The 20,360-nt window shown below is 45.8% G+C and overlaps 1 protein-coding gene and 1 pseudogene across 16 annotated transcripts in view; one reads left to right on the forward strand and one right to left on the reverse strand.

Annotated features, from left to right (window-relative positions):
- TESC (tescalcin) overlaps window positions 1-20,360 on the forward strand; it is a 65,379-nt gene that overhangs the window by 7,263 nt on the left and 37,756 nt on the right. The window lies entirely within an intron of this gene.
- On the reverse strand, window positions 18,478-19,351 carry LOC147355496 (non-selective voltage-gated ion channel VDAC3 pseudogene; annotated as a pseudogene).

The raw sequence follows: 20,360 nt of genomic DNA on the forward strand, positions 1-20,360 counted from the left end.
TTTTTGTGAGTTAATGGTCCCCAGAAGGCAGCGTGGAACTTAATCACTGATCAGATATGCCATACGGCCCAATCCTACAGACAAAATGCCTCATGTGTTGATAAGATGCTGCTGCTTTTGCAAAGCACTTTAGTATCTATTATCTCAAGCCCAGGGAACACAGTGTTTTTGGCTCTGGGATACCCACTGCTTTGGGGAGATAAGGTAAGGCCTCCTTTTCCCAGGCTGGAGAGGCCAGGCAAGGTGACGGAAAGGAACCTGGCACCCAGGTCCTGCCAGCCATCCTGTCGCCGGCGCCAGCTTTATTATTAATTCATAAAACCAGAAGGTCAAGTGGGTGATTTCCGCTGGTGGTGGCAGTCACCTTAAGGGCCAGGACAAAAAGGCCCTTTGTTGTCCCAGCCCTGTGACCTTTGTGGACCGGTAGGCTGTCAGAAGTGGGCCTGCAGTTCTCTGCACAGCTCCCTGGGAGGTGAGAGAGCACAGTTTCAGGGCTCAGGTACTTCTGGGACGGAGGGCCGGTGGCCAGGCAGGAGACATCAGCAGGGTTGGTGTGACTGAGTCATACAGCAATGGAAAGAGAAGGGCGGGGGGATCCCTTCCACCTCCTGAGTACCAATACCAGGGTCCCAGTGATCTAAGAACCCCGGGTGAGCACCCAGCACTTCACAGACCTCGCCCACCTGGTAGCTCTCAGGGTTTCCCTTATCTTGTCCTCTCCTGTGTCTCTGAGACCTCAGCCAGAGTCCCATGTGGGCAGAGACTAGCCTCCCACCACGTTTGCCTTTACCAGCAGATAGGTGTGGGTTTGAATCACGGCACTACTTCTTAACTGTCTAAGCAAGAAAACTTGCCTCCCTGAGTCTCAGTCTCCTCATCTGTAAAATGGAAATGTGTCCTAAGCCTGCTGTGAGGATTAAGTAAGAATTTGAGTAAAGCTCTGCACACACCATCTGTGTTCAGTAGTTGTTGGCAGGTATGAATTATTTTGATTTTTGTAAACCTTTCAGAAGCTGGCCACATATAACCCTTTTAAAGGTATTCTGTAACTTCCTTCAGAAGTTCATATCATCTTTGACATGTCTGCCATCTTTGACATGCCTCAAGTTAGTCATTATCTTGCCCTTGTGCTGATGATCAGGGACCTTCACTTCAGTTCAGTTGCTCAGTCGTGTCCAACTCTTTGGGACCCCATGAACCACAGCACACCAGGCCTCCCTGTCCAACTCCCAGAGTCCACCCAAACCCATGTCCATTGAGTCAGTGATGCCATTCAACCATCTCATCCTCTGTCGTCCCCTTCTCCTCCTGCCCTCAATCTTCCCTAGCATCAGGGTCTTTTCAAATGAGTCAGCTCTCTGCATCAGGTGGCCAAAGTATTGGAGTTTCAGCTTCAACATAAGTCCTTCCAATAAAAACCCAGGACTGGTCTCCTTTAGGATGGACTGGTCTCCTTTAGGATGGATCTCCTTGCAGTCCAAGGGACTCTCAAGAGTCTTCTCCAACACCACAGTTCAAAAGCATCAATTCTTCAGTGCTCAGCTGAAGATGTGAGAGTGAGAGTCCAACTCTCACATCTGTATGTGACTACTGGAAAAACCATAGCCTTGACTAGAAACCACTGACTAGACGGAACTTTGTTGACAAAGTAATGTCTCTGCTTTTCAATATGCTGTCTAGGTTGGTCATAACTTTCCCTTCCAAGGAGTAAGCATCTTTTAATTTCAGGGACCTTAGCATGCTTGAATTTGCATCACTCTGTAGTTTTTTTTCTTTATTTTTAAAACCTGTTGTTTTACGCAGTCTCTACTAATTCTTGCAACCATTCTTCCTTACAGATTCAGTTTTCTTCCTTTGTAACACACCTTTCCATAGAGTTTGCAGTCAGTCTCTGAGTTGTCAGCTTTGTCTGAAAATGTCTTTTGTTGTTTTTTTTTTTTTGGCTAGCCCATGGGGCTTCCCTGGTGACTCGGACAGTAAAGAATTTGCCTGCAATGCAGGAGACCCAGGTTCAATCCCTGATCTCAGGAAGATCCCCTGGAGAAGAGAATGGCAACCCTCTCCAGTATTCTTGCCTGGAGAATCCCATGTACAGAGGAGCCTGGCAGACTACAGTCCATGGGGTTGCAAAGAGTCAGACACAACTGAGAGACTAACATTTCCTTTCGTTTCATAGGAATGGTCATTTGGCTAGGTATAAAATTTGAGATTGCTACATGTTTTCTCTCAGGACTGAAATTTTTGGTCTCTTTCTGTTGTTGAAAAGTCAACTCTTTTGTCTGACTGATATTCCTTTGTGGAAATCTGTTTTTTCCTCTGTGTTTTAAAAATATCTGTTGTGGGAGTTTTTTTTCTTTGTTGGTTTTTTTTTTTTTTAATATACTATGCTTTTGTCTAGGTGTGAATTTAATTTATTCTGCTGGGGAATGGTTTATGCTATATTATTTAAAAGCAACTCATGTCTTCCATCATGAAAATATTCTCTCTCCCCTTTCTCCTTATCTTCTTCCTCAATAATTCCTTTAGAAAGGTGATGAACCCTGTCATTCTGTCCTGAATGCCTCTTTACCTTTCTTTCATATTCCATAGCTTTTTGTTTCTCTGTGCTGTTTAAGCTGTGTACTTAAGTCTGTCTTCTAATTCACTAATTCACTCTTTATTTATTACAACTTTGCTGCCTTAGCTTTTTTTTTTTTAAGTCTATGGAATTTAAAAAACTATTTTGTAAGTTCTGTATGGTTTTCAGAGTCACCACTTTTGTCATAGAGCACTGTTCTCACATTATTTGAAATAATTTATAGTTTCTGCTGTCTCATCTTCTTGGAGTTCCATTCCATTTATTATTTGTGTCTGCTGATTCTCCTAAATGCTGATCGTTTGCTTGCGTAGTTTGGTTTTTGAGCCTGAGCTCATCTTTGGGCTGTCTGCCCCTGGTTTTCATATCTTTCTGTGTACCTTCATCTCCACATTCATGCCAAGGCCAAAGAGATGAGCTTAGCTGAAGTGCCTCCCTGATGAGAGTACCCTGTGCTCAGGGCTATAGAAGTGGCTCTCACAGTGCTTTGCATCTGTTGTTCTGGATACCTTATTAGGGTTTTCACTGGTGTGGAAACACTATTTACATTAATTCCTCAATTTGGTTTTCCTTCACTACAGAGGTTTGGATTTTTCTCTCATGCATGTCGCAGGCCCACAGTTTTGATTCGTCACAGAGTCCTCCTCCCCCCTCTGCACCATCCCACCTCTTCGGCAGAGTCAGCTTCCCTGTTGATTCTCTGGGCCAGTGGGAACATTTTTCTGTCCCACCTTACATGGGGAGGCAGCCTTTTGTGCTCTAGCCTTTGTTAGGAGTCTCGCTTCTAACTCATACAGACCCCAGGCCACTGCTGCTACTCAGTGGGCTAGAAGCCTCACACTTAGCTGTTAGAGCCTGGAATTGTTCTGGTACCCCTGGGCCACCTCTCTTACTGTGACTGAGTTTCCTCCTTGCTTCTAGTACCTGAAGATTTCCCAGCTTAGTGATATCTTAAATTTTTTTCTAATTTAATCCAGTGCTTCATGGGTTTGTAATGGAATAGAGAGTCTGTGTTAGCTCTTTGTAGAAGGAACTAGAGTTCTTTTTTTTTTTTTCTTTTTGTATATTTTTTTATTTTTTTGGCTGTGGCATGTGGGATCTTAGTTCTCCAATCAGGATCAAACCTGTGCCCCCTGCATTGGAAGCATGGAGTCTTAACCATTGGACCAGTTCTAATGGAACTGGAATTCTTTACTTAAATGTCCTACCATAATACACCCTTGTACTTTTGGTAAATCTGGAACTGAAAATAGATCTGGAAAGATCTGAAAACCAGTTCCCTATAGGCTCTGAAAGGTGCCCAAATCTCCCCTGTTGTTTTTCTTCCTTAGCTTTAGCCTTTTTTAAAAATATAATTTTTATTTATTCATTTTTGTCTGTGCTGGATCTTGGCTGCTGTGTGGGCCTCTCTCCAGTTGCAGCAAGTGGGCCCTAGTCTCTAGTTGTGGCTCACAGGCTTCTCATTGTGGTGGCTTCTCTTGTTGCAGAGCACAGACTGTAGGCTCTCGAGCTTCAGTAATGGCTCCCAGCTCGAGAGCACAGGCTAAGTAATTATAGCACATGGGCTTAGTTGCTCCACGGCATGTGGGATCTTCCTGGATCAGGGATTGAACCGCCTCTCCTGCTTTGGTGGGAGGATTCTTTACCACTGAGCCACCAGGGAAGCCCTAGTCTTTTTATTACAATGGAGACATCTTTCTGCCTTCAGTGAGGTAAGTGATAATGTGTTTGTTGTCCTAGTCATGTCTTCATTTTGGCAGACAGCACCACAAATGGTCAGGAGAGCAGATTCTGGAGTCACAGACCCTGGTTCAAATCCCAGTTCTGCCACTCATATCTCTGTGACCTTGGGGAGTGACTTAACCTCTCAGTTTCCTTATCTGTAAAATGGGTGTGATAATCATGAGAGACAGACATTGTGTTGAGGATTAAATAAGATAATGTGTGTCAAGCATTTGGCTTAGGTCCTGCCTCTGCGTAAATGCTGACACACAGCAGTTACGATTGCTGCTGTAAGGCGAACGGGAAAGGCCAGACCCTAGCCGTGGGAAGATGAGGATGGATGAGCAGGGCATGGTCTGTGTGATTTTGAGAATTGTCTCGTCTCTCCTGGGAGGAGAATGTTTTCTAAACTCATGTCACTTTACTCTCTCCCAGCATCCCCTCCAGTTCTGAGATTTGGAGGATTCTTTCTGTGCAGGAAAACAAAAAATACAACCCCAAATATCTAACAAGACCTTCAGTACCTAAAATAAATGCCATCTTGCACGCTGGTTCAGGGCTGGGGCAACCTTTTCCTGGGAACTCCTCAGCTCTTGCGTTTACAAAGTGGGTTGAAGTTTGTGTAGAAAGGATTTAAAGGTGCTGGAGGAAGGCCAGCAGTCAGTCTTCTTGTGGCTGCTTCAGCTGTGCAGAATTGAATGGAGGCTGAAAACTTCCTTCTCCAGGCCACGTGCTCCCAGGTGCTTTTTTTTTTTTTTAATTCCCAGCAGCGAGGTGTGGTTTGTAACACACCCAGCACGTGGCTTCCGCGTGGCCGGCAGGTGGAGGACAGAAGCAGGGCGCCTCACACCACGCAGCATCTTGTGTGCACCAGGCGTGTGAGAGCGGGTCCCTTCCAGGCTGTGAAGGCCAGTCCCTCACTCTCCCTCCCTAGGCCCTGGCTTAGTCATTGCTTTGGCTGTAGCCCCAGGCGGCTCACAGCACGTTCCCTCTTCCCTGGGAGCCTGGAGGCAGCTGAAGAGCTGAGTAGGTACCACGAGATGAGTGCTTTGGGGGCACAGTAATAACAACCGTGGCAACTCCAGGGTCTCATGCGCCTCCTACCAGGTGCAGTGCTGAGCGTGTAACACAGTTTCTTTTACAATTGGGGCAAAATTCATATAATATGAAATTTATTATCTTAACCATTTAATTTTATTTATATTATTTCTTTTTGGCCGTGCCCTGTGGCATGTGGGATCTTAGTTCCCCAGCACCAAGGAATTCTCTTAAACTATTAAAAATTTTTTTAAAATTTTGTGTTTGTTTATTTATTTTGGCTGCAGCTTGCAGGCTCTTAGTTGCCCAACCAGGAATTGAACCCTGGCCCCCAGCAGTAGAAGCACAAAGTCCAAACCACTGGACCGCCAGGGAATTCCCCCATCTTAACCATTTTAAAGCATACAATTCAGTGGCATTAAGCCCTTTCACAGTGATGTGCCGCCACCACTTCTGTATTTCCCAACCATCTTCGTCACCCCCAAAAGAAACTTCATGCCCATCAGCAAACACTCTAATCTCCCAACTAACTGGCAGCCCCTGGCAACCACTAACCTACTTTCTGTCTCTATGGATCTGCTTGCTTTGGGTGATTCATATAAAAGGGAGCATGCAGTAGTGGCCTTGCGTGTCTGGCTTCTCTCACTTAACGTCACGCTTTCAAGGTTCATCCAGGCTGTAGCAAGTGTCAGTACTTCGCTGGTCTTGTGGTGGAGTAATATGCCATCAGGTGGAGATGCCTCATTTTGCTCATCCATCTACCGGTGGATGGATGTTGGGGTTCCCACGTTTTGACGATTATGCATATTGTGTATGGGGTCTGATTGTTTTTCATGGTATGAACAGCCTCTTATGGGCGGTGCTATTATTATCTTCATACGGAGGAGGAAGTTACAGTCTCGGGAGGCGGTTTCTTAGGACGTGAAGCTGGGGTGGAACCGGCAGCTCTTGGCAGCAGTGGGTTTAGCTCCCCTTTCTGTCCGGTCGGGCACACCTCTGTGTTTTAGGACTTCGGCTGATGCCAGGGGTTGAGTCCTGGTCAGTCTGTCAGGATTCAGCAGGCCCTGAGAGGCACCAAGACCTTCCCGGTGATGCCACTTGGCATCCTGGCACCTGCATCCAGGCTGGCACTGCTGAGGGGACATGAAGGGGCAGGGTAGCTCGAGGGCGCCCCCTGAAAAAGGAGCCAGCATGCTCTCAGTCACCCCTGCTTCTCCCAGCTGTGTCTTGAGCTCCCTTCCCTGCCAGGAGCACTACACCTGCGGGCCTCTCAGCAGGTACGCAGCTCCATCATCTGCATCACCGTCCATTCGGTTGCCAGGTGCCTGGGCTCTTGTTTTGTGGCTTAGCATCCTCTGGAAACTCAGAGTAAGGTCTGATTGCCGTCGTCTGTTGTATGTGCCCGCCCCCCACACCCAGCACCTCTGTTCTTAGTCTGCCTTCGCCCATGCTCAAGGGCTTGGGGCTCCTTGAGTTCCTCCCATTCTGCCTCCACCAGCCCTGCCTCCTGCACCAGGCCCTCAGCCTCTGGGATCCCAATGGCATCACCTCCCAGCCCATCCCTGTGGACTAGCAGCCCCACTTGATGCTCCTTGGCCAGCAGATGCCCCTCTTAGGGTCCTGGATCACAGCGAGGTGAGGGCTCTGCCTTTTGTGTCTGCGTCCTTGGCATCTGGCAGGTGCCCAGCAAATCAGAGGCACTCAGTACATGTCTCTCAGAGTGATGGGGGCACCCGTCAGGGGTTGAAGCAGACACAGCTGTACCCCAGGGGGGCGTCTGTCAGGCCCCCACTCCCTTGAGACCAGCACAGATTCTGGAAGGAAGGAGCAAGTGGTATTTTGTATGCCTGCCACCAGGCTCGAACAGTCCTGACCACCCCATAGTGGACGTGGGTGAATGCAGGTCTCCCATTTCCTCCCGAGTCATGTAGGGGAGGCTGGACCCTGCAGGGGATTTGGGGCTGGCTTCTCTGCTCCTAGTCTCCACCTGCCCTCCTTCCTGAGTGTTGTCTCTGACCTCCTGATCTATGCGATTCTCCTTCCCCCAGTGAGCACAACCCCTCCTAGCATAGCAGTGGGCAGGCTGAGCGGCGGGGCCAGGGCCAGGCAGAGACCCCATGTCCATAGCCACTCCTCACTGCCCCCCTGCCCCTGGCAGGCACCCATCCAGTCTGTGTCTGTAGGTTTGCCTACTCTGGCCTTTGCAGATAAATGGAATCACACACCTGTGGCCTTTTGGGTCTGGTTCCTTTCCTTCAGCAGAATGTGTTCAGGGTTCATCCACGTTGTAGCTGGCATCAGTAGTTCATCCTTTTTTATGTCTGAATAATAGTCCACTGTATGGATAGAGCACACATTTATTAAGTCAATTTTAATCAAATATTCTTTGTTTCCTTAAATATGTAGTTTTTTTTTTTAGTAAACAAACAAACTGACTATGGGAGGAAAGAAAAGATTTGTGTTCCTGGCCTTTTTCCTCCTTCAGTTTTATTGACATATAGTTGATATACAGCACTATATAAGTTTAAGGTGTACAGCATAAAGATTTGGTTTACATAGATCATGAAGTGATTATCGTAATAAGCTTAGTGAACAGCCATCATTTCATATAGATTCAATTACAGAAGAAACAGAAAAAAATTTTCTTGTGATGAGAACTCTTAAGATTTACTCTCAATAACTTTCATGTATAACATACAGCAGTGTTAATTATATTTATTATGTACTATCATCCCTAGTACTTTTAATTTAAGTTTTATTATATTAGAGTATGGTTGATTTACAACGTCATGTTAGTTTCAGGTATGCAGCAGCGTGATTCAGTTATCCATGTACGTTCTTTTTCAGATTCTTCTCCCATATAGGATATTATAGAATATTGGGTAGTTCTCTGTGCTATCCACTGGGTATAGGACCTATATAGTAGGCCCTTGATGATTATTTTATATATAATGGTGTGTATTATCTTTGTTCCTAGCTCCTAGTTTATCCCTCCCCTCCACCTTTCCCTTTTGGTAACCGTATCTTTGTTTTTGATATCTGCAAGACTGTTTCTGTTTTGTAAATAAATTCATTTGTATCATTTTTTTTTAGAATTCCACATGTAAGTGATACCTATGGTATTTGTCTTTCTCTTTCTGATTTCACTTAGTATGAAGGTGCATCCTTGTACAGTAAATGACATTATTTCGTTCTTTTTTATGATTGATGAATATTCCATTGTATGTGCCCATCTTTTTTATCCATTCCTCTGGCGGTGGACATTTAGGTTGCTTCCATGTCTAGGCTATTGTAAATAGTGCTGCAGTGAACACTGGAGTGCGTGTATATGGTTTTCTTCAGAAATATGCCCAGGGGTGGCCTTGCTGGATCATATGGTAGTTCTGTTTTTAGATTTCTAAGGAACCCCATACTGTTCTCCATAGTAGGTGCGCCAACTTACATTCCCACCAGCACTGTAAGCAGGTTCTATTTTCTCCACACCCTCTCCAGCATTTATTGTTCGTAGACTTTCTGATGATGGCCATTCTGACTGGTATGAGGCAATAACCTCACTGTAGTTTTGATTTGCATTTCTCTGATAATTAGCGATGTTGAGCATCTTTTCATGGGCTTATTTGGCCATCTGTATGTTGTCTTTGCAGAAGTGTCTGTTTAGATCTTCTGCCCACTCTTTGAGTTTTGTTGTTTCTTTTTTATATTGAGCTGTATGAGCTGTTTTTTTTAATCCATTCACCTGTTGAAGGACATCTGGGTTGTTCCTACGTTTTGGCTGTTGTGCATAGGGCTGCTGTGAGCATTTGTTTACGGGTTTCTGTGTGGATGTACATTTTTGTTTATCCTGGGTACATGCTTAGGAGCAGAATTTCTGGATTCGGTGTAAATCTATGTTTAGTTAGAAGAGGAATCACCAGACTGTTTTCCATAGTTGCTGGATCATTTTCCACTCCCATCTGCAACGTCTGAGGGATCCACTTTCTCCATGGTATCACCAGTGCTTGATATTCTCTATTTTATTTTCATTATAGCCATAGAAGGAAAAAAATTTAAATAAGATTACACAAGTTATCCCTATTAATTGCAGGAAACTTAAACGATAGATACGTAGCTCAGCAGGTAAAGAATCTGCCTGAAGTGCAGGAGTCCTGGGTTCGATCCCTGGATTGGGAAGATCCCCTGGAGAAGGAAATGGCAACCCACTCCAGGATCCTTGCCTGGAAAATCTCAGGGACAGAGGAGCCTGATGGGCTACAGTCCATGGTGTCGCAAAGAGTCGGGCATGACTGAGCGACTAACACTTACTTACTTAAGCAAAATAAGGAGCTAGAGGAGACAAATATCCTGTCATGCTACCATCTGGAACAATCTACTGTTTTGTTGTAGCCTTTTCCTAATTTTTCTTTTGTACACACTTGTATATCAATGTGTTAATGAGATCTTTCATGTAAATAAGATCTTTGTTGCCTGTTGGTTTTCCCATAGAATGATATTCCATGAGCATTTTTGTGTCCCACAATACTAAAACAATTTTTAGCATTTATTTAACCAGTTTTCTGTGGCCCAGCATTTACCCAATTCTTTTTTTTTTTCGTTTTTTTTTTTTTTTTTACTGTTCAAAATAGGCAATGGTGATTACTCTTATGTATTTATCTTTGTATATTTGTCTCTGTTCTTTAGGATTCATTCCTAGGAACAAGTTGCTGGTTCAGAGCACAAATACCAGGCACTGTTCAGCACAAATATAATGTGAGGTAGAATAATTCTAAATTTTCAGTAAACTATAGATGGAACATAATTCTAGATTTTCTAGTAGCCACATTAAAAAAAAATAAACAACTGAAGTTAATTTTAATGATGTATTTAACCTAACTAAAATATTTCAAATATAATTAGTAGAAAAGGTATTAAGACAGTTGTCACGTGTTTTGTAATAAGTCTTTGAAAGCTGGTATGTTTTTTCACACATCAGCCCATCTTCATAGCTACTTGTGGCTGGTGGCTCTGTATTGGGCCCTGCAGATGTATACTTTTCCTTTTAAACTTTTGATACAAAAGCGACAGGTCAGCCCCCACCCGGTCCCCCGCAACCCTGCCAGCCCTGGATGAGGCAGATTAAACTCCCACCAGTCCCATGGAAGGGTGTGCATTTCCCTCAGGTTGAAATCTAAAACCCCAAATAACCAGGTCCAGATGCCAGGCACCGAGGTGTCTCTGCCTCTCGTTCCCATGGCAACTGTGACCTCACAGTGGGGGTGGGGGAAACAGGGCTCAGAGTGAGGAGCAGGGAAACTTTGAGAGGGATCATGAGATCAAGGGATCATGAGAACCCTTGAGGGAAGGACAGACAGGGCCTTCCAGGGTGTGACATGGGCACATGTGTATGGGGGACCCTGTGTGACAGGATCAACCTGGGAGGCTGGTGATGAGGGCACATAGAACTTTGTTAAGGACTGAGTTCTTGGCTCTGAAGGTTTGGGTGCCAAAAAGGGAACCCGAGCTGTGGGAGTTTTCCTCCTGATTCCTCTGCTTTCAGTGCAGCAGGGCAGAAAGGTGTGTGGTGCACACGTGTGCTTGCCTTTTGGATGGCGTCAGCTGAAAACTCTTCATTAGAGAAACCTGGCCTACGGTGGTTTATAGTTTATTCACCGTTCCTGTCTGTGTGGCCTGGGACAGGTCTCAGTGTTCCCATCTCTAGGTTGGGGGAAAAGCTGTGCCTGCCTGGTAGGATTGATTGAGGCTTATGTGAGCCAAGGCTCGTCAAGAATAGAGTCGGGCGCTGTGCCCGGGACACAGCTTGATGAATGCCTCTTGTTAATTAACAGCTATGGTTGTTGTCATGATGGTGCACTAACTTTTCAAAAACATTTTATTTATTTTTGTCTGTACTGGGTCTTTGTTGCTGTGCCCTGCGGGCTTTCTTTAGTTGTGTCGAGCGGGGGCTACTCTGGTTGCTGTGCGTGGGCTTCTCATTGCAGTTCCCTTGTTGCGGAACACAGGCTCTAGGCGTGCAGGCTTCAGCAGCTGCGGCACACGGGGGCTCAGCAGCTGCGGCTCAGGGGCTGCGTTGCCCTTTGGCATTTGGAATCGTCCAGGACCCGGGATTAAACCCGCATCCCGAGTTGGCAGGCAGATTCTTTACCCCTGGCCCACCAGGGGCGGCCTAACTTACTTTTCAGCGTCTTTACTGAGCCGTCACTCACCCCCTGCATCTCACGCCTTTACAGTGTGCTCAACTTTTAGTGTCGGAGAAGGCAGTGGCACCCCACCCCAGTACTCTTGCCTGGAAAATCCCATGGACGGAGGAGCCTGGTAGGCTGCAGTCCATGGGGTCGCTGGGAGTCGGACACGACTGAGCGACTTCACTTTCACTTTTCACTTTCATGCACTGGAGAAGGAAATGGCAATCCACTCCAGTGTTCTTGCCTGGAGAATCCCAGGGACGGGGGAGCCTGGTGGGCTGCCATCTATGGGATCACACAGAGTCGAACATGACTGAAGCGACTTAGCAGCAGCAGCAGCAGCTTTTAGTATAATCAAAGGGTTGAGTAACAATCTCATTCTAGAACCTTGTCAACCCCCTCTGAAGAAACTCCTTTGCTATTATCAGTGATTCCTTCTCTCCTTCCTCAGCCCCAGGCAACCACTGGTCTACTTTCTGTGTCTGTGGCTTTGCCTCTCTAAGCGTTTTGTGTAAAGAGGATTCTGCCAGGCGTGGGCTTTGTGATCAGCGTCTCTCACTTAGCACAGTGTCTTCAAGGGAACTCATCTTTCTTGGAGATGGTTTAGCAGCATGTGTTTGGCTATAATTTCTGATCATTATTTTGCAACACATCAGTGTATTTTTGAATTTTCTATTGAAATATAATTGATTTATAGTGTTGTATTAATTTCAGGTGTACAGCAAAGTGATTTAGTTACGTATATTCTCTTTTAGATGCGTTTCCATTATGGGTTATTACAAGATACTGAGTATAGTTCCCTGTGCTATACAATAGGACCTTGTCGGTCTATTTCATATATAGTGGTGTGTTTATGTTAATTCCAAGCTCCTAATTTCTTCTTCCCTCCCTTTTGCCCCTTTGGTTAACCATAAATTTGTTTTCTATTTCTGAAAGTCCACTTATGCTTTGTAAATTCATTTGTATCGTTTTTTAAGATTTCACACATGAGCACTGTCATAAGAAACTTTCTTGGTCTGATTTATTTGATTCAGAATGCTAATCTCTAGGTCCATCCCTGTTGCTGCAAACTGCATCAGTGTATTCCTTTTTTTTTTTTTTTTGATCTGTGGGGACTCTAATTGGCCAGTAAACTCTGATCACCCGGGCTTCCCAGGTGGCACCGTGATAAAGAGTCTGCCTGCCGATGCAGGGGACGCAAGAGATGTGGGTTCGATCCCTGTGTTGGGAAGATCTCCTGGAGTGGGAAATGGCAAACCACTCCAGTATTCTTGCCTGGGAAATCCCATAGACAGAAGAGCCTGGTGGGCTGCAGTCCATGGGGTCCCAAAGAGTCAGACACAGCTGAGCGACTGAGCACACACACACACAATCCGATCACCCAAAGGGAGGCAGTGTGGGGTGTCAGCTACAAACAAAACAAGCAGACTGAATCACACATGTTCTGTCAGACAAACTATGTTCATATCCTGGGGCTGCTGCTTTCTAAGTTTAGTGACCTTGAGCAAATTCCCGACCCCCTCAGGACCTCCATTTCTTGTCTATAAAGTGGGAATTGTCGGTCAGTCACAGGGTCACGAAAAGGATTAAATAGTACATGTGTGCCCAGGATGTGTACTTGCCAGTGAATGATTCACCATTAACACTATTTTTGAGATTCCTCAGCTGTCCCATATGGGACCTGCTTAAATCCTTATATGACTAATAAGTATACATTGTATATTATGGAAGATTTGGAAAATATAGATGAGTGGAAGCAAAACAAACAAGAAGAGTCTTTAAGCCCAGTGTTGAGAGATAATTGCTATTATTATTTTGGGAAAACAAGTTGACTTCTATTACTTGCATGCATTTATGTATATTTAGATGTTCCCCCCAAAATGGAGTCTTGCTGTCTTTGTAGCAGGTTGTTTTAGACAACATTATGTTAGAATGTATGTTCCTGTTAAATACACAGCTGTCCCTTTTAAAGTCAGCATCCTTTTTAAAATCTTTTTTTTCGGCTGCGCTGCCCGCCCAGCATGTGAGATCTCAGTCCCCCGAGCAGAGATCGAACCTTCGCCCCCTGCAGTGGAAGTGCGGAGTCTTAATCACTGGACCACCAGGGAATTCTCAGCGTCCTTTTTTATTGTTTAATTGGCTAAACACACCATAAGGTGGGGGCTTCCCGGATGGCTCTGTAAAGAACTAACCTGCAGTGCAGAAGACACAGGAGACACGAGTTCGATCCCTGGGTTGGGAAGATCCCCCGGAGGAGGAAGCGGCAACCCACTCCCATATTCTTGCCTGAAAAAATCCCATGGACAAGAGGAGCCTGGTGGGCTACAGTCCAAAAGGTTGCAAAGAGTCAGACACAACTGAGCACGCACACGCACACCATAGAATACTTAACTGACCTGCTTTTGGGGGGCACTGAGATTGAGTCCAGTTGTTAAGCTGTTGTGGAGAATACACAGTGAACACACTTAAAAACTCATCTCACTGTACCTGTTGGATTTATTCTTTCAGGATAGATCCCCGACATGTAGCATTACTGAGCTTCTCAAATGTCTTATTGCACGGTCACCTATAGAAAAGTGCATCACGCATGAGCATACAGTTCCACAAACTTTCCACAGCTGTGTAACCTGCTGCTGGGTCAAGAATGAAACCTTTCCAGCCCCCAGAAACCCTCTCATGCCCCGTTCAAGTTACTACCCCGTCAAGGGCAACTGCTGTTGTAACTTTAAAAAAATTAAGACTTTGTTATTAGCCATTTAAGGTTAACAGCAAATTAATGGGAAGGAAAAGAGATTACATGCACCCCAGCCCCCAGGCTTCCCTGGTGGCTGAGATGGTAAAGAATCCACCTGCAGTGTGGGAGACCTGGGTTCAATCCCTTGGTTGGGAAGATCTCCTGGAGAAGGGCATGGCAACCCACACCAGTATTCTTGCCTGGAGAATCCCCATGGACAGAGGAGCCTGGTGGGCTACAGTCCATGGGGTTGCAAAGAGTCGGACACGACTGAGCAACTGAGCGACTAAGCCCAGCACAGCACGCCTGCCCCCACCCACATGCACAGCCTCCCTACCATTAACACCCCCTGCAGCGTGGGGCCTTTGTTATAATTGATGGATCTACACTGACATATCAACGCCCAGAGTTCATGGTTTACATTAGGCTTATGTTAGGTTCCTTGGTGTCCAGGCTTCCCTGGTGGCTCAGACAGTAAAGAATCTGCCTGCAGTGCAGGAGACCTGAGTTCGATCCCTGGGTCAGGAAGATCCCCTGGAGAAGGGAATGGCCATCCATTCCAGTATTCTTGCCAGGAGAATTCCATGGACAGAGGAGCCTGGCGGGCTACAGTCCATGGGATCACAAAGATTCAGACACGACTGGGCAACTAACCCTTTTTCACTTCACTTTGGTGTCCTACATTCTTTGAGTTGGACAAATGTATAAGGTTCACACAGAGTAGGTTCACTGCCCTGAAAATTCTGTGTGCTTCGTCAGCTCATCTTTCCCCTGGTAACCACTGGTCTTATTACTGTCTTGGTAAGTTTTGCCTCTTCCAGAAGGTCGTGTAGTTGGAATCATACCGCATGTAGCCTTTCTAGACTGACTTCTAATACTGCAGATGAGCTCTGCCGGGTTTTGTGCTTTATGTAAATGGAGTCATAAAGTATGTACTCTTTTCATACCTGGCTTCTGCTTGTTGTTATGTTTTGAAAATCACCCTAGTTAATGGCCTACTACGCGTTCATCTTCTGCTGCATACTATTCCATTGTTTGAATATACCACCCACTCTGGGCTTCCCAGGTGGCACTAGTGGTAAAGACCTTGCCTGTTGGATCCCTGGGTTGGGAAGATCCCCTGGAGTAGGAAATGACAACTCTCTCTAGTATTCTTGCCTGGAAAATCCCGTGAAGAGGAGCCTGGTGGGCCACAAAGAGTCAGACATGACTGAGCGACTGGGCCCTGAACACCCACTTTGTTCTGCTGCTGTGGGGCATTCAGGTAATTTCCAGTTTGTTGTTGCTGTTCAGTTGCTAAGTTGTATCCAACTCTTTGCAGCCCCATGGGCTGCAGCGCTCCAGGCTTCCCTGCCCTTCACTGTTTCCCAGAGTTTGCTTAAACTCATGTCCATTGAGTCAGTGATGCCATCCAACCATCCCATCCTCTGATGCCCCCTTCTCCTCCTACCTTCAGTCTTTCCCAGCATCAGGGTCTTTTCCAGTGAGTCGGCTCTTCACATCAGATGGCCGCCAAAGTATTAGAGTGTCAGTATTCAGCATCAGTCCTTCCAAGAATATTCAGGGTTGATTTCCTTTAGGATTGACTGATTTGATCTCCTTGTAGTCTAAGGGACTCTCTAGAGTTTTCTAGCACCACAATTTGAAAGCATCAATTCTGCAGCTCTCAGCCTTCTTTATGGTCCACCTGTCACATCTATACATGAATACTAGAAAAACCATAACTTTGACTATAAAAACCATCACTTTGTTGGCAAAGTGATGTCTCTGCCTTTTAATACACTGAGTTTGTCATAGCTTTTCTTTCAAGGAGCAAGTGTCTTTTAATTTCATGGCTGTAGTCTTGTGTTAGTATGTGCTAAATTGCTTCAACTCTTTGCAACCCTATGGACAGTAGCCTGGCAGGCTACTCTGTCCATGGAATTTCCTAGGCAAGAATACTGGAGAGGGTTGCCATTTCCCCCTCCAGGGGATCTTCCCGATTCAGGGATCGAACCCGCATCACTTACATCTCCTGCATTAATAGGTGGGTTCTTTACCACTAGCACCACATGGCTGAAGTCCAGGGCTCTTCAGATCATACTGCCATGAAATCCTTCTACATATCCTCTGATTGAGTGCAAATATGCTTTTTTTTTTTTTTAATTTGGCTACACTGGGTCTTAGTTGTGGCCTGTGGGATCTAGTTTCCGGACCAGGGATGGAACCTGAGTGCCCTGCATTGCAAGCACAGAAATGCATGTTTGGACCACCAAGGAAGTCCCAGCAAATACGCATTTCTGTTGGATGCACGGGCCAGACCATGGAATATGTGAATGTCTGTGCTAACATACATGTGACGCAAATGGCTGTATTTTTCTCTGGAAAAGTAGTGACTGTCCCCAGGGCTTACCTAACCTTTCCAAGCATCAGTTTCTACATCTGTACCATGGGATGTGGCCCCCCTCCCATGGTTTCCTGAGAACAGATGAGCTAATGCTTGGAGATGTCCCACTCCCCCAGCACATGGCAGGCCTTCAGGATGGCTTGGTCGTTGTAGTGATCATTTCTAGCCAACTACAGCTTCTAGAGAAGCTTGAGAACTCTGAGTTGTAGATTCTTGAAGAGATGACAGCTGGAGCCTGAGGCCGAAAAGGAAAAAAAAAAAGAACATGAAGTAAGGTGGCCACTTGACCCCAGATATTAGCCGCCTTAAACAGGAAGAGAAAAGCTGCTTGAGGGATGAGAGATGTCGAGAGTGTGGTGGGAGGAGTGAGCCCTGCCCCAGGCCAGAGGCGGTTGCAGAAATTTTTGCCTGAACTGTATGCAGTCCCCCGGGGCTTCTCGGGTGGCACAGTGGTAAAGAACCCACCTGCCAATGCAGGAGACACGGGTTTAATCCCTGGGTCAGGAAGATCCCCTGGAGGAGGAAATGGCAACCCACTCCAGTATTCTTGCTTAGGAAATCCCATGGACAGAGGAGCCTGGCGAGCTGCAGTCCATGAAGTCGCCAAAAGTTGGGCACAACTTAGCGACTGAACACATGCATAGTCCCCAGACACCAGGCTTGAGGGCCTCGAACACCAGGATGTTCTGGGAAAAGAGGCAGTGTTGCGTAGCGGTTGGGGGGTGTGGTCTTTGGAGTTGGGGAGACTTGGGGTTGAATCCCAACTCTGCCAATCACAGTTGTGTGAGTACAGCACCCTCCGAGCTGCACTATTCAAATGATGTAACAGAGGAGAAAAGTATCTGTTCACAGGGTGTTTTGAGGAGGAGGTGAGAAGGTACACAGAAGTGTCTAATATTGTGCATTTCGTAAAGCAAGCATGTGGGTGGAAACTCTCTAAATCCTGGAACCCACCAGGTCTGGTCTTAGCTGTGGAAGAAAACAGGGCCCACCTACTAAAAATGGTAATTAAAAAGCAAACCTGTATGTGGGTTTTCTGAAACAGTTGGGGATGGGGAGAGGAGGAATTGGCTGAAGACAGTTCAGTTGGTACAGAATCTGCCTGTAATGCAGGAGACCTGGTTCGATCCCTTTGTTGGGAAGATCCCCCAGAGAAGAGAATGGTGACCCACTGCAGTATTCTCCCCTGGAGAATTCCATGGACAGAGGAGCCTGGCAGGCTACAGTCCATGGGATCACAAAGAATCAGACATATAGATACCTGTGTGTTTTTAGGGGCTTCTCAGGTGGCACTAGTGGTAAAGAACCTGCCTGCCAATGCAGGAGATGTAAGAGATGTGGGCTTGATCCCTGGGTCGAGAATATCCCCTGAAGGAGGAAATGGCAACCTACTCCAGTATGCTTGCCTGGAGAATCCCAGAGGAGCCTGGCAATCTACAGTCCATAGGGCCGCAAAGAGTCGGACACGACTGAAGCGACTTAGCTTCAGAAGGTACAGTCTTCCACTTATTTATTTATGTTCCAAATGTGATGGGCTTATTTTATTTTACTCTGATGCAAAACCAAAGATTCCACTACTGCACAGAGACCAGTATGTTACAAGGTCATGAAAAAGTGGCGTGGGACACGCAGGACGTGATGGACAGCCGCAGGGGCAGGTCATCTCCTTTGTACATGACACTACACCGTCCTGAGGAACACGTTGAAAATAACACTGTGAAACTGAAGGGCGGCACGAACGTGGCAACCTCTGGGCATGCCTCCAAACACGCCTCCCCTTAGGATGGGCTCCGAACCCAGGCTTCAGTGTGGGGAGGATCAGAATCCTTCGGAAGAATAAGAAGTTCATGCTTTTGAAATTTCAAAGAAGAATTTTAAGGCCCAAACACATTTCTCTTCACCTCCAAACCACATTAAGCTTCCAGTTCCAATCCCAGCTCGACTGTGTGCCCTCCTGCATTGATGTTCTTTCCATCGATTAGAGCTGACAGGGTCAGTTTCCCTCCAGGTCGAAGGGTCTGAGTGTAACCCAGTCCAATCAGGCTGGTATTATTTACTTGAGCAGAGAGAGAAGTTCTAGAGTCCAGCGTGTACTTAGCAGAGATGCCAAAGTGCGTGTTGTTCCCCTCACCCATCCACGTGACATTCATTAACATTTCAGTCTTGTCGCTCACCTTCTGGCAGACGGACCCTCCAAATTCGTGCCGTCATTCCTGTGAGTGTGCAGCTGGAGGTCTGCGGCTTTGTAACCCAAGGCAAAATTATTCTGTGACAATTTGGAATCAGCTGTGTCAGAACTCATCTGATAGCAAGTCAACCTTCAAAGGCCAGCACAGCCCAGCCATAGATGGTTGGCCAGAAAAATCTATATCGATATGACTGCCAAGACTGAAACAATCTGAAGGCCTTTATAGGAGGCCTTCACTTTCCCATTCTTCTTTCCTGTGTGCGGTACAAATATGGTATTAAGGGTCGGTTTCAGTCCTTCAGCCGACTTATTCTCCCAAGCAATTTCTGTCCCAGGAGTATTGTCTGTGTTCCACTCTTGGGTGAAGGTCAGGCTGTAGTTACCAACCTTGTATTTGCCTCTAGGTTGCCTGATGCTTTCCCTGTATCTGTGTAAGCATTACCAGAAGTAGAAAATTCCACTCCACTATATGACTTGGTTCCCAGATCTATTTTGACCGTGCCAAATCCATATCCTTTATTGAAGACATCTTTAGCAGCCTCTCCTAGGTCACAGGAAGTCGGTTATCCCATCTCCGGCCGGAGGGCCTCTCCGCCCTGCCTGGAGCGCTGCTGAAGGTCTTCCAATCTGAGGATGTAGTGTATCTCTCCATCTGTTTATGTCATCTTCGATTTCTTTGATCAGTGTCTTGTAGTTTTCAAGTCACAGGTCTTTTGCCTCCTTAAGTAGGTGTATTCCTAGGTATTTATCCTTTCTGGTGTAATAGGTTATTTCCTGAATTTCCCTTCTGCTCTTACATTGTAAGTGTATAGGAATGCAAGTGATTTCTGTGTAACTAATTTTGTATCCTGCAGTTTTACCAAATTCCTTGAGCTTTAGTAGTTTTCTGGGAGCATCTTTAGGATTTTCTATGTATAGTATCATGTCATCTGCGAGCAGTGACAGCTTTACTTCTTTTTCCAATTTATGTGCCTTTTGTTTCTCTTTCTTCTCTGATCGCTGTAGCTAGGACTTCCAAAACTGTGCTGAGTTTAAGTGGTAACAGTGGACATCCTCGTCTTGTCCCTAATCTTAGAGGGATACTTTCAGCTTTTCATCGCTGAGAATGATGTTAGCTCTGGGTTTGTCATATATGGGCTTTTTAATGTTGGGGTGAGTCCCCTCTGTGCCCACTTTAGGGAGAATTTTTATCATAAATGGATGTTGAATTTTGTCAAAAGCTTTTTCTGCATCTATGGAGATGATTATATGGTTTTTATTCTTCAGTTTGTTAATGTGGTATATCACCGACTGATTTGAGGATATTGAAGAATCCTTCCATCCCTGGGATAGATCCCACTTGATCATGGTGTGTGTTCCTTTTAATGTATTGTTGGATTTGATTTGCTAGTATTTTGCTGAGGATTTTTTTTTTTTTAGTATTTATTTACTCATGTATTGGCCATGGTGGGTCTTCATCGCTGCACACAGACTTTCTCCTGTTGCATCTAGCGGGGGTTACTCTTCATTGGTGTGGGGACTTCTCATTGTTGCACAGG

Source organism: Bos grunniens, chromosome 17, assembly GCF_055505025.1.
Source record: "Bos grunniens cultivar Pamir isolate PY7600 chromosome 17, Bosgru_T2T1.0, whole genome shotgun sequence".
Classification (NCBI taxonomy): Eukaryota; Metazoa; Chordata; class Mammalia; order Artiodactyla; family Bovidae; genus Bos; species Bos grunniens.